We start from the raw sequence: 14911 nt of genomic DNA, 5'->3' as shown, positions 1-14911 counted from the left end.
ACTACTTAAGAACTTTTTAAAAACTATTATTGCTTTTTGAGAGGGTGATTTTAGATGCATATCATATTTTTACTGAGTTAAGTATTGTATGTAATTAGTTTTGCTACAATAAGTGTATGGGACATTGGAAAAAATGTTGAATTTCCCCATGGGGATGAATAAAGTATCTATCTATCTATATGAGATCATTCTTGCCCTTGGCCATTAGGCTCTATAATGAGTCAGCCTAGAGCTGGGAAAGTGATGACACTCCCCTTGTTTATACTGTTATTAACTCTGTTCACCTGATCTCTGTTGAACACCCTGTGATCATGGACACCCTGTGCAATACCACCATCACCTTATCTGGATGGTGTGAATGTACACTCATTAGTATATAATATTACACTAACTCTTGCACTATCATCTTAACAGTGTGAACTTGTAAATCTCGTACATCTTATTTTTTTAAGTTTGACTTATTTATTTTTATCTTAATATTTGTGTATCTGTGCACTTGTAATGTTACCATGGCGCTCATTTCCTTTGGGATCAATAAAGTATTTGTCTATTTGAACAAGGTCAGAATTAAATAGTTGGCAACCTGGAGTACTAGAAGCGCTCATCAGGCCTTCAGCTTGACTATTCAATCCTGCTGATGACCTTTTTTCTGGTGTTACTGGTATTGCTGAGGGGCTGGGAAAGAGTCAAATATTTTGAGTACCTGAGCCAACATTGGTGAATGAAGCACGAGAAATAAATTCTGAGGCAATTTTTCTCAGAATTGGAGAATTCGCACCAGATTTGGTCCAAATCTCAATACATTTAGGGTGAGCACTGTAGATATTTTACTTTTGAATATTGCAGCATTTATATCTGTGCTGGTTGAAATTGGCCTCGTTCCATTATCATATGGATCAAGATCAAGCTGACTCCTCAAGGAAATATTTGTGGTAGTGCATGAGAGATGTAATATCTAGAACATGGAAGCAATTTATTTATCTGTTTGTAGGGAATTTGGGGATGTGCTGCTTGGAATGATCAGTAAAATTGAACATTGAAAATTAAAATCTGATACTGATTTTTGCTTTAATTATGTGTTTAAGAACCATATGAGTTTAAGATGCTCAGTTAGTTTTCTTCATCAACTAATTTGTTTGTATTAATTATCCCACAACTTTGAAGTGCCCTTGAGTTACATTAGTTCAAATTTTGGTCTAAGAAGTTAGATGTCAGAACATTGTGAAACAAATAGGCCCATTAGTCCCTATATAAAAGCACTCATTTACTAGAATCCCGTGTTATGCCCACATTTCCATCACCACCCCACCAAGTTCTGCTGCTCTCCTGCTCATTAAGAACAATTTACAAAGGCCATTCAACCCACCAACCCAGATCTTGAGGACAAGAGAAAACCTGAACAGCCAGTTTAAGCCAAGGCAGTTGCAGGAAAATTCCTTAAGGTTGTGAAGTCATGGTCCAACCTGGGCTGCTGGAGCAGTCTCTAATACTTTGCCTCTGTGCTACCCCTAGAAAATATAATTACTTTAATATTCAAGACCCAATCTTGAGTAAATTCTATGAAATCTGAATTTTTTAAATCAAAATGGCTAGGTTTCTTTGATCCGGGGGGGGGGGGGGAAGGTGGGGGAAAGCACTTTCAAAACTACTGACAAATTTGAAATGTGGAACATTTCTCTCTGCACTTTGTTATCTTTGTAGAGATCACAAGTCCCTACTAAGGATTGCCAAGACTGGGGTCTGTTTTCCTGCTATATTTAACAGGAATGCTGTGTACATGGGGCCCTAGTATTGTCAATGATCTCCCACATCTGCCCAACAGCCTCTGCAGGTAATCCCACAGCATTTCAATTGGGTTAAGGTCTGGACTCTGACTTGGCTACAAAACACAAATTTTCTTATTTTTAAACCATTCTGTTGTTGATTTACTCGTGTTTTAGACCATTGTCTTGTTGCATCATCCAATTTCTATTAGGCTTCAGGTGACAGACTGCTACCCTGACAATCTCCTGTAAAGTGTCTTGACATGATTTTGAATTTATTGTTCCTTCAAAGATTGCAAGCTGTCCAGGCCTTGAGGCAGCAAAGGAGCCCCAAACTGTGATGCTCCTTCCAACATACTACACAGCTGCGATGAGGTGTTGGTGTGCAGTGCCCTTTTCCCTCCAAACATAGCAGTGCGCGTTTCTGGCAAGAAATTCAACTTTTGTCACATCTGAATCAGAATCGAGTTTATTATCACCGGCATGTGACATGAAATTTGTTAACTTAGCAGCAGCAGTTCAATGCAATGCATAATCTAGCAGAGAGAAAAAATAAACAAACAAGTAAATCAATTACATATATTGAATAGATTTTTGTTTAAAAATGTGCAAAAACAGAAATACTGACATTGTCCCAGAAGCTTTGAGGAACTTCCAGGTGCTCATTTGTAAACTTGAGACATGCAGCAATGTTTTTTGGAGAGCAGTGGTTTCCTCTTACTTCCATGAACACCATTCTTGTTCAATGCTTTTGTTGTACTGGACACATGAGGAAGCTCTAGAGATTTCTGCAGGCCTTTTACTGTTGCCCTTGTGTTCTTTTGCACCTCTTCACCATTGCATGTTCTGCTTGTGGTGTGATCTTGGCAGCATGCCCACTCCTGGGGAGAGTAGCAACAGTACTGAGCTCCCTCCATTTGTAGACAGTTTCTCATGCTGTGGACACTCGGGCCTTTAGGAATGCTTTTGTAGCCTTTTCCAGCTTAATGCATCTCTACAGTTCGAAAGTCGTCTGAAAGTTGCTTTGACAGAGGCATGGTGCACATAAATGTCTTTCTTGAGAAGAGCAGGCTCTGTCACTGACCTGACTGTCTTTTTTGTATATAAGGCAGGGCACCTCGACAACCTACACCTCCAATCTCATCTCATTGACTGGAACACCTGACTCCAAGTAGTTTTTGTAGAAGGCATTACCCAGAGGTCCACATAGTTTTAACTTGCGCTGCAATTGTTTAAATGGTGTACTCAGTATTAATGAAAGTACAATTGTTTGTGTTAGTAGTTTAGGCAGATAGTGTCTGTCAATTATTGTGACTTAGATGACGATCAGACCAAGTTTTGAGTAATTAATGCAGAAAACCAAGTAACTGCAAATGGTTCAAACACTCTTTCCTGCAACTGAATTGTGCACCTTGGTGTAAAGGAATGTTTCGTTCGGTGGTATACATGTGTACTGTTAAATGACTGTAAACTGAACTTGAACAAAGTACATATTTTGTGTGGGTACTTGGTGAAATGCTGAATTGCACTTGAAGGGGGAATAACTTGTTTATTGAAAGCATAAATATAGGGAGATGCACAAGGTCTGTCTTGATTCAATGATAATTCATAACTAAAAATGGAGGCTATTAAGTTTGAAATTCCTTTGGTGGCAGAATTGTATATACTGTATAATCAATTATCACAAATTGCAATGACCCAAACTTAATGAATGTGACTCAAGTTGGACAGGAATCATTTACTGATTAAATACTTCAATAAGCCATTGATTTTCCATGCCATATGACGAACAACCATCTTTCTCCAAAATGTAGCTAGTATTTTAAATTTGCTCCAGTATGTTAAGATTCTTTTATGCTCAGAGCAAAGTGATTAGAGGGAAAACTTTGGTCTTAAAAAATGCCTGTGGTTTATAATGAGGTAATCTGGCTCCTAAAGCAATATTATAAAGAACTCTGCTGCACAACATGTGCACCGTTAAATTTATGTCCAGTTCTGCATATTTTTCCCGCTTGGCGTAGAGGGTTGGCTCTGCAGTGTTGTCCAAATACTTGTTGGTTACTGTCTTTTATATTTGGCAGGTTTATGAAGCCAGATTCAATGATGTTTGAGATGGCTGTTGAAAGTTAACTGTTGCCACCTAACAAAATTTGAATGTAGTCTTCCCCTTCATCAGATTTCTGAATGGACAATGAACCTGTAGCACATTTTTTGTTAATCTTTGCCTACACACCTTCCCACCAGTTCCAAATATTTACAATGTTTATACTAGGTATTCCATGTTTTCCTTTGGCATAATTTGGGACTCGGATATGGCAAATTCCAATCCTGTTAGTAACTTGCTCCCTAAAATAATATATAGTGGAGTTTGCTTTTTTGGGGGGGTGGGGTGGGAAAAGAAGGCACTATATTAATGTATTTCTTATTCTCCAACTCAGTGAGATGTTTACAATATTTCATTGTTACAAATATTAGTAAAATGAAGGCCCAGTTATACTTTTCCATAAATTTATTTCTCCTTGGTCTTTTTAGTATCCAGTTTAATATCACCAGCATATGTCATGAAATTTGTCTTTACGACAGTGCAATGCATAATAATAGAGAAAATATTTATTATAGGTATACATATTAAATAGTTAAATAAATAGTGCAAAAATAGGTATAAAACAAAAGTATTGAGGTATTTAAATGTCCATTCGGAAATCTGATGGTAGATGGGAAGAAGGTTCCTGTACCTTGCTGATGGTAGCAATGAGAAGGCAAGTCCTGGGTAGGTGGGTTTCCTTAATGATGGATGCTGCCTTTTTGAGGCATTGCTTCTTGAAGATGTCCTGGATACTATGGAAGCTGGTGTCCTTGATGGTGCTGACACTTTTGCAGCTCATTTTGAATCAGTGCACTAGGACCCCCCCCCCCCCCCAATACCAGACTATGATGCAGCCAGTTAGATTGATCTCAATGGTACATCTGTAGAAATTCAAGTCTTTGGTGATGAGCCGAATCTCCTCAAACTCCTAATAAAATGTATCTGCTGTCATGCCTGCAGCTGCATCAGTATGTTAGGCCCAGAACAGATCCTCAGAGATATTGATACCCAGGGACTTGAAATTGCTCGCTCTTTCCACTCCTGATCCCTATGAGGACTGGTGTGTGTTTCCTCATCTTACACTTTATGAAGTTCTCAATCAGTGCCGGTCTTACTGAGGTTTGAGCACAAGGTTGTTGCTGTGACACCACTCAACTAGCTGATGTACCTCCATCCTATGTGCCCCCTCGTCAGCATCTGAAATTCTACCAATAATGGTTGTATTGTCAGCAAATTTCTAGATGTCATTTGAGCTGTGCCCAGCCACAGTCATGGGTGTGAAGAGTAGAGCAGTGGGCTAAGCACACCTCCCTGAGGTGCACCAGTAAGGAAGAGATGTTATTTCTGATCCACGCAGATTGTGGTCTTCTGGTTAGGAAGTTGAGGATCCATTTCAGAGGGAAATTGAAGCACAGGTTTTGGAGCTTTTTGATCAGAACTGTGAGAATGATTATGTCAATACACTTGAGCTGTAGTCAATAAATGGCTTCCTCACATGGGTATTAGATTTGCCCAGGTAATCCAAGGCTGCATGAAGAGCCAATGAGATCGCATTCACCGTAGATCTACTGTGGCAATGGGCAAATTGTGGTGGGTCCAGGTCCTTGCTGAGATAGTTAATTCTAGCCATAGCCAACCTCTCAAAGTACTTCACTGTAGATGTGAGTGGTATTGGATTGTCGTCATTAAGGCAGCACATCCTCCTCTTTTGTGCTGTTATGATTGTTGCCCTTTTAAAGCGGGTGGGAACTTCCAACTGTAGCAGTGAGATGTTGGAAATGCCTTTGAACACACCTGCCAGTTGGTACAGGTTTTCAGAACCTTTCAGGGCCTGTTACCTCGCAAGGATTCACCCTCATGAAAGGTAGTCTGATGTCAGCCTCTGAGACAGAAATCACAGGGTGTCCTGGTGCTGCAGGACCCTCATACTTGGTGTTTAATTCTCCCTTTCAAAGTGAGCATAAAAGACATTGAGCTCCTCTGGAAGTGAAGCTTCACCGGCATTTTATGATGTTAGGTTTTGCTTTGTAGGAAGCTAAGGCCTGCAAACTGGGCCAGAGTTGATGTGCATCCAGTTCTGCCTCTGGCCTCATTCAGAATTATTCCTTTTGCTCTCGAGATAGCCCTCTGTAACTCGTACCTGGTTTTCTTGTGTAGTTGTGGGTCACCAGACTTGAATGCAACAGGTCTAGCCTTCAACAGACTATGAACCTTCTGGTTTTCATAGCTTTTGATTCTGGTATGTACGGTCTGTTCTTGTAGGCACGTACTCATCCACACAGGTTTTAGTGAAGTCGGTGTCTAAACTGTGCATGCTCGAGATTCAGACTCTCTGGAATGCCTTTTTAAGGGATGTAATAACAATGGGCTGGTAAGTCATTGTCCTGGTCTCGTACAAAGTCTCTGCTTTTGCAAGTAAAGTAATATTTAACCACTGACCAGATATTATTAATCCAAACTTGACAGTACTATATTTCAAGAATTACTGGGAAATGTGGCAGTTTCTTTTTAATCTGAGTTCTGGTTACAATTCAAAACAGTGCATTATCAGTATATGATCTTCTGAAATGTACAACTAACTCATTTTCTCACAAAGCTTTATTCTGTTCCTTTCCCTGAGAAGTGCACGGACTTGCAGTGGTAAAGTTATGAGTAAATTTTGAGACTTGTGTGGAAAACTGAAGGCAGAGACAGCATTTGTGGAAGATTGAGGGAAATATTTGAGCTTATTTGGTATGCACCTGCTGCTTGAGGGAGTGAAGTGCCTTCTAGTGTGTAGAAAACTTGAAAACTGTTCTTTAACAAATTTTTCACCAACATTTAAACGCCATTTATTCCATCTCTAATTGCCAAAATAAAGCCATGCAGTCACAGCAGCATAGCGGTTGGCACAAAACTTTACAGTTGGAGCGATCCATGACCGGGTTTCAATATCGGCGGCAGTCTGTGACAGGTTCTCATCGTTACCGTGTGGTTTTCCACTGTGTGCTCCAGTTTCCTCCGCATTGCAAAGACCTGCTGCTTAGGGTTAGCAAGCTTTGGGTGTGCGATATTGGCTCTGGAACTTTGATGCTTGTGGGATGCCCCCAGCACACTCTTGGATTCTGGATGTAAAACAATACATTTCACTCTTTCGATGTACTTGTGACAAATAAAGTGGGTAAAAGCTAATCTTTTTTCCGTTTGAGGAGCACTAATTGTGCAGGACAGACTGACAATTATACTTAAAGCATTCAAACAAAGCCTTATTTGCATAATTACTGTCTGGTGAATTACTGCAAGCTGTGTGTTTGCCTCAAACGCAAAATTCAAAGGAATTCACTTGGTTGTGGAAATGTAAAGTTCTGTTGAATATACAGTGCCTCAAAAATATTCAGCCCCCACAACTATTTTCACATTTGACTCTCATTTCATAAATTTAAAATGTTGAAGTAGCATTTTTGAGCTTATCTGCAAAACATAGTGCAACATGTCAAATCAAAAGGAAAAATTCCAAAATCTGTCAACAACTTACTAAAAAAAAATTAAAACCCAAAGTTGCGGCTGGTAAAGTATTCACCCCCTTTGTAATTACTATGCTAACTTTCCTCAGATGCAATATATTGAATTACCTTACCAAATAATCCAATTTGTTATTGCAGAAGTTGGAGGATCACTTGTTTTCAATGAATTCCTAAGAATAAATACCACTCATTCTGTAAGATCCAACAGTATGGTAGATGTTCAACAGACCAAACCAAAATGAAGACAAAAGAGCATTCTAGAAAAGTCAGGGAAATGGTAATAGAGGACGACAAATCTGGGGATCTCAGAGGCAATGAACATACCTCAGAGCTTAGTGCAGTCCATTGTGATAGTGTAAAAAAAAACACAAAACCATAGCCACACAGCGAAGGTCAGACAACCCCTCTAAATTTAGTCACCAGAGAAAAATGCTACTTGTGAGAGGCTACTGTAATGGTTATAGTTGCTCTCTGAGTAAGCTGCAGAAGTCAATGGCTGCAACGGGAGATGAAGTTCATGACTTCACAATCTATGGAAGAGGATCTATATTTATGGAAGAGTGGCAAGGAAAATACCTTGGCTTACAAAAAAAAAATTCTTGCATGTAAAGACTTTTCAAAGCGTCACTTGGAAGATACTGTGAAGATGTGGAAGAGCTCTTGTGGTCAGATAAGACTAAAGTGGAACTTTTTGGCCTCGACGTGGTGTAAATCCACATCAGTCAGGTACACCATCCCACCGTAACGTATGGTGGAGGTAGCCTCGTGCTATGGGATGCTTTTTAGAAGCAGCAATTAGAAATCTGATTGGTATTGATGGGAAGATAAATGGGAAGAGGTCCTGGTTAAAAACCTGCTAAGCTCGTCCAGAAAGTTTAAACCAGGGAGGAAATTGTCTTTCAACAGGACAATGACACAAAGCGCAGTGCCAGGGCAACCATGGAGTGGCTTCAAATGAAGAAAATTTGCATCCTTGAGTTGGCCCAGTCAGAGTCTTGACCTTAACCATTTCTGGCAAGAATTGAAGATTGCTATTCACAACCCCTTCCCAATGAATCTAGTACAGTTTAAACAATTTTGCAAGGAATGGGCAAATTTTGCTCCATCACATTGTGTAAATAAGGACTTATTCAAAAAGACTACTGGCTGTAATAGCTGTGAGAGGTAGCTCAACTAAGTGCTGAGCAAAAGGTGATGAATACTTTTGAACTGCTGACATTTTCAGGTGATGAATACTTTTGAACTGCTGACATTTTCAGTTCTTTAATTTTTAGTTCATGCTTTACAGGTTTCCTTGTTTTTTTTAGTCTTTACTGTAGAATGTGATTCATAAATATAAATTATCAGTTAAATTGGTCTGAATCCCTGGTTGTAATACTCATTTATGTGAACAAAGGGTTGGGAGCTGAATACTTTTACAAGGCTCTTTAGTTTCCTTAAGGATGTGAACTTGTCAATTTTTTTACACAGTAAATCAGACATATGGAAAGCATTATAAATAGTGAACTGTTCCAAATTCATAAACTGCACAGTTCACAATTAGTTCGGGCATCCAGAGACTTTTTTTCCTGTATTTGGCAAAGCAAAAAATGTTCTTGCTCAGTGCTTTGCTCTTTATACAACTTGGGATATAATGCTTAAATGTCAGTGTGAACAAAGAATTTGTTGAGGCTGGAACATTGTATCCTTGTCTGTTGATTCAGGACATGTGGTAGTACAGGAAAATTGCTCTCAACTTACAAGTGAGCTGTCTGTGAATCTAGAGATATCATTGCGTTAGTAATTAGTATAGCAAGCTCATTGTTATCCTTAAAAGAATTTCTTTTGTAACCACTAATTAGATTACCCTAGAAAACTTGAAGTGAATTTGATAATTTACCTAGAATATAAAATTTTCTTCTCAAATCGTCACAGTCTTGCATTGGTGAGCAGGGTCTGAGCTGAATGTGTTCAAAACAGGCACGGCAGTGGCTCACTTCAATAGGAGTTTTGGGAGATTTGGTCTCTTTTAACCAGACGCTATCAAATTTCTGCTGATGTCCTGTGCACAGCATTCTGACTCACTGCATCACCGTGTGGTGTGGAGACTTAAACGCACAGGACTGAAAGAGGCTGCAGAGGATTATAGACTCAGCCACCTGAAAAAGTGGTCAAATCATGACTATCAATTACAGAGGATATTGTATCAAAAGATATTAATGCTAAAAGCACAGCAAGCTGGAGGTCTAAGAACATCTAATATATCAGAGGACCAAAGCCCTTGTATGGTTCTCAGGCTTTTTCTTGTTTTATATCCCTTAAGCAAATTACTTGTATTCTTTAGTGTTTACTGCACACTACACTTTTTCTTAACCACCAAAGTAAATCCCTCTTCTCTAAGTATACTTGCAATTGGCTAATTTCGGTGGGGGGGGGGGGGGTGTAATCCAGAATTATTCTGCTTTGGGCCTTAGAAGCATAGAAAACCTACACCACAATACAGGCCCTTCGGCCCACAAAGTTGTGCCAGACATGTCCTTACCTCAGAAATTACCTAGGCTTACCCATAGCCCTCTATTTTTTGTCAGCTCCATGTACCTATCCAGGAGTCTCTTAAAAGACCCTACTGTCTTTGGCTCCACCAGCATCGCCAGCAGCCATTCCAGGCACTCGCCACTCTTGTTTTTTTAAAAAAAAAAACAAACAACAACTTATCCCTGACATCCCCTCTGTACCTACTTGCAAGCACCTTAAAACTGAGCCCCCTCATGTTACCATTTCAGCCCTAGGGAAAAAGCCTCTGACTATCCACATGATCAATGCCTCTTATCTTGTACACCTCTATCAGGTCACTTCTCAACCTCCATCGCTCCAAGGAGAAAAGGCCGAGATCACTCAACCTATTCTCGTAAGGCTTGCGCCCCAATCCAGGCAACATCTTTGTAAATCTCCTCTGCACCCTTTCTATGATTTCCACATCCTTCCTGTAGTGAGGTGACCAGAACTGAGCACAGTACTCCAAGTGGGGTCTGACCAAGGTCCTATATAGCTTCAACGTTACCTCTCGGCTCCTAAACTCAATCCCACGATTGATAAAGGCCAATGCACTGTATGCCGCCTTAACCACAGAGTTGACCTACGCAGCAGTTTTGAGTGTCCTATGGACTTGGACCCCAAGATTCATCTGATCCTCCACACTACCAAGAGTCTCGCCATTAATGCTATATTCAGCCATCATATTTGATTTACCAAAATGAACCACCTCGCATGTATTTGGGTTGAACTCCATCTGGCACTTCTCAGCCCAGTTTTGCATCCTATCACTGTCCTGCTGTAACCTCTGACAGCCCTCCACACTACCCACAACACCCCCAACCTTTGTGTTATCAGCAAGTTTACTAACCCATCCCTCCAGGTCATTTATAAAAATCACGATGAGTAAGGATTCCAGAACAGATCACTGAGAGAGAATGCTGGTCACCAGTCTCTATACAGAGTATGACCTGTCTACAACCACTCTTTGCTTAGTGGATCTAGAACTGGCTTGCCCACAGAAGGCAATATCCCCTTGGATCCCATGCCTCCTTACTTACTCAATAAGCCTTGTATGGGGTACCTTATCAAATGCCTTGCTGAAATCCATATACACTACATCTATTGCTCTACCTTCAATGTGCTTGGTCACTCTTCAAAAGTCAATCAGGCTCGTAAGGCACGACCTGCCTTTCACAAAGCCATGCTGACTATTCCTAACAACATTATGCCTCTCCAAATATTCATAAATCCTGCTTCTCAGGATCTTTTCCATCCACTTATCAACCACTGTAGTAAGACTTATTGGTCTATAATTTCCTGGGCTATCTCTACAATTTCCTGGGCTAACTCTACTCCCTTTCTTGAATAAGGGAACAACATCCGCAACCTCCAATCCTCTGGAACCTCTCACATCCCCATTGCTGAGCCTCTGGCAATGATATTTGCATCATCAATCTCATCCCTCACCTCCCACAGTAGCCTAGGGTACATCTTGTCCAGTCCCAGTGACTTATCTAACTTTATGCTTTCCAAAAGCTCCAGCACATCCTCTATCTTAATATCTACATGCTCAAGCTTTTCAGTCCCCTGTAAGTCATCCCTACAATTGCCAAAATCCTTTTCTGTAGAGAATACTGAAGCAAAGTATTCATTAAGTACCTCCACTACCACTTCCGATTCCATACAGACTTTCCCACTGTCTCACTTGATTTGGTCCTATCCTCTCATGTCTTATCCTCTTGCTCTTCAACTTATTTGTAGAATGCATTGGGGGTTTTCCTTAATCCTGTCCGCCAAGGCTTTCTCATGGCCCCTTCTGGTTCTCCTGATTCCTTCCTCAGCTCCTTCCTGCTAGCCTTATCTTCTAGATCTCTAACATTACCTAGTTTTTTTTAAAAAGCTTTTGTAATCTTTTCTTTGTGATTAGATTTACAACAGCCTTTGTACACCATGGTTCCTGTACCCTACCATCCTTACCGTCTCATTGGACCGTACCTATGCAGAACTCCACGCAAATATCCCCTGAACATTTGCCACATTTCTTCTGTACATCGGTTCCCAATTTATGCTTCTAATTTCCTGCCTGATAGCCTTGTATTTACCCTTACTCCAATTAAACACTTTCCTAACTTATCTGTTTCTATCCCTCTCCAGTGCTGTTGTAAAGGAGATAGAACTGTGATCACTATCTCCAAAATGCTCTCCCACTGAGAGATCTGACGCCTGACCGGGTTCAGTTCCCAATACCAGATCAAGTACAGCCTCTCCTCTTGTCGGCTTATCTTCCTATTGTGTCAGGAAACCTTCCTGAACACACCTAACAAACTCCACCCCATCTAAACCCCTCGGTCTTGGGAGATGCCAATCAATATTTGGGAAATTAAAATCTCCCACCACGGCAACTTATTATTACGCCTTTCTGTCTCTCTATCTGCTCCTCAATGTCCATATTACTATTGGGTGCTCTATAATAAACACCCAGTAGAGTTATTGACCCCTTCCTGTTCCTAACTTCCACCCACAGATACTCTATAGATCAGTCGTCCCCAACCACCGGGCTACGGACCGGTAATGGGCCTCAAAGCATGTGCTACCGGACCGTGAGGAAACGATATGATTTGGCGATATGAAACGATACGTGTCAGCTGCACCTTCCCTCATTTCTTGTCATGCCCACTGTTGAACTTGAACACACGCGAGGTCATCAGTCGCCTAAACGCAGTGATACCCTCGTGCGAACAGCGAGAAGTGCAGTTGCTACTGGCCTGGAGCGCGGACAGATGGGCGCCACCTCCAAACCTGTTCGGTACACCGAATGTTTGTGGGGAACCCAGTGCTAAAATATTTGCTGACCTAATTCAGGCTCAGGGTTTTGTAAGTAGCAGAGCAGCTACCTCGCTGCGATCTACTGAAAGTCATCCCTTGAGCCAAACTTTTGGTAGCCGATAGATCCTACCTACCTAATGGGGGGGTGGGGGGGGAACACCCTGTCACACTCCTCGCTTGGTTGCTCTCTCTGGACTGCGACTACTGCAGCCCCGGCACGGGGACCTCTGGCCCTTACCTTGTCCTCTCACCCCACCCACGACCAACCACACCTGACCAAGGTGGCAGGTGGGCGGGAAGCTGTCTAATGAGGCAATGAAACCCTCAAAACTGCTTTAGTACCTTGAGTCCAAGCACCCTGCACTTAAAGACAAACCTTTTGAGCAGAAAAAAACGTGAGCAAGTAGGACAGAAGCAAGTGCTGATAGCCACGAAAACTAAACTGCAGAATAGACTGGACATAAGGGACCCCCTTCGAGTATCGCTGTATTCTGGTCATTATTAACACCCCCCCCCCCCCCACCATTGGCTGGTTCGCAAGATTATTGTCAATATTAAATCGGTCCGCGGTGCAAAAAATGTTAGTGACCCCTGCTGTAGATAATCCCTTTATGCCTTTCTACTTTTCTGCAGCATCTGTGATCAACAGTGCCCCGCCCCCACCTATTTTGCCTCCCTCCCTGTCCTTCCTGAAACATCTGAAGCCTTGCACTCAAAGTAACCATTCCTGCCCCTGAGTCATCCAAGTCTCTGTAATAGCCACAACATCATAGCTCCAAGTACTGATCCACACACTTAAGCTCATCCACTTTGTTCCTAATACTTGTTTTTAAAATAGACACATCTCAAGTGCATCCCTTCTCTATCACCAGCCCATCCTCCCTCTCGCACTGTCTCCAAGCTTTCTATATTTGTGAGCCAGCTGCCTCTTCCTCACTCTCTTCAATTTGGTTCCAACCCCCCAGCAATTCTAGTTTAGGACCTTGGGATGATGTTGCTCATTGTATCATCTGGTTGTACCTCATCTGTGCTGTGGTTAGAGTTCATGAATGGGGGAGGACGAAGGTTGACCAGAAACACAAATAACTCAAACCAGTGTCTGTTTAATGCTCCCCATAACTGAATCTCACTCACTGTGTCCCATTTCAAAATGCGAACTGCTTGATTTATGTCACTTGTGTCATAGCAATATGGCTAAATGGTCATCTTTTGAACCCTGAGGATATTCAGAATGTTCTAAAATAGCAAATTGACAAATAAAAACAGAAGGCTGAGTTGGTTGTGCAGTTGATGTGGAAGGAAACATTGAATCAGCAATTCATATTGAAAACCCCCTTTTCCCCCTCTGGTGCCACTTGACCTATGTGTAATACAGTTTTTAGTTGAGATTTCCAGCATTTACAATTTTTTGACATTTGATGTCACGTATATCAAGCCTGGAATGGCAGTTTACTTTTCTGCTTAAATCAAATATAAAGCCTAGCAAGGCACAAAATGCTGGAGGAACTCAGCAGGCCAGGCAGCATCTAGGGAAAAGAGTACAGTTTCGGGCCGAGACCCTTCAGCAGGACTGGAGAAAAAGAGATGAGTCAGTTAGAAGGTGGATGGAGGGGAGGGAGAAACACAAGGTGGTAGGTGAAACTGGGAGGGGGACGGGTGAAGTAGAGTTGGGAAGTTGATTGGTGAAAGAGATGCAGGGCTGGAGGAGGGGGAATCTATTAGAGGTCAGAAGGCCATGGAAGAAGGAAGAGGAGGAGCAGCACTGGAGGGAGGTGATTGGCCGGTTAGGTGGAAAGGGTAAGGGGGGGATGAGTGAAGGGGGGGTTGTGCCATTACTGGAAGTTTGAGAATCAATGTTCATGCTGTCACGTTGGAGGCTATCCATATGGTATATAAGGTGTTGCTCCTCTAACCTGAGCGTGGCCCCATTGCGACATTAGCGGAGGCCATGGATGGACGTGTCGGAATAGGAAGTCGAATTAAAATGGGTGGCCTCTGGTAGATTTACGCAGAAGAAGCTGGGTGCTTGACAAACCCATCACCTAATCTATGTTGGGTTACATCAGGAGCATCTGATACAGTAGATAACTCCAACAGACTGGCGGTTGGAGTGTCACCTCACCTGGAAGGACTGTTTGAGGCCCTGAATGGTAGTGAGGGAGATAGTGTGGGGGCAGGTGTGGCGCTTGTTCCACTTACAAGGATAAGTGCCAGGAGGG

At 41.8% G+C, this 14911-nt stretch overlaps 1 protein-coding gene across 6 annotated transcripts in view; it reads left to right on the top strand.

Moving 5' to 3' along the window:
• Positions 1–14911, top strand: part of LOC140714604 (myosin-10) — a 174143-nt gene that overhangs the window by 54355 nt on the left and 104877 nt on the right. The window lies entirely within an intron of this gene.

Source organism: Hemitrygon akajei, chromosome 22, assembly GCF_048418815.1.
Source record: "Hemitrygon akajei chromosome 22, sHemAka1.3, whole genome shotgun sequence".
In the NCBI taxonomy this organism is placed as follows: Eukaryota; Metazoa; Chordata; class Chondrichthyes; order Myliobatiformes; family Dasyatidae; genus Hemitrygon; species Hemitrygon akajei.
Note: the sequence above shows the minus strand (reverse complement) of the source record. Positions and strands in the feature narration are given on the sequence as shown.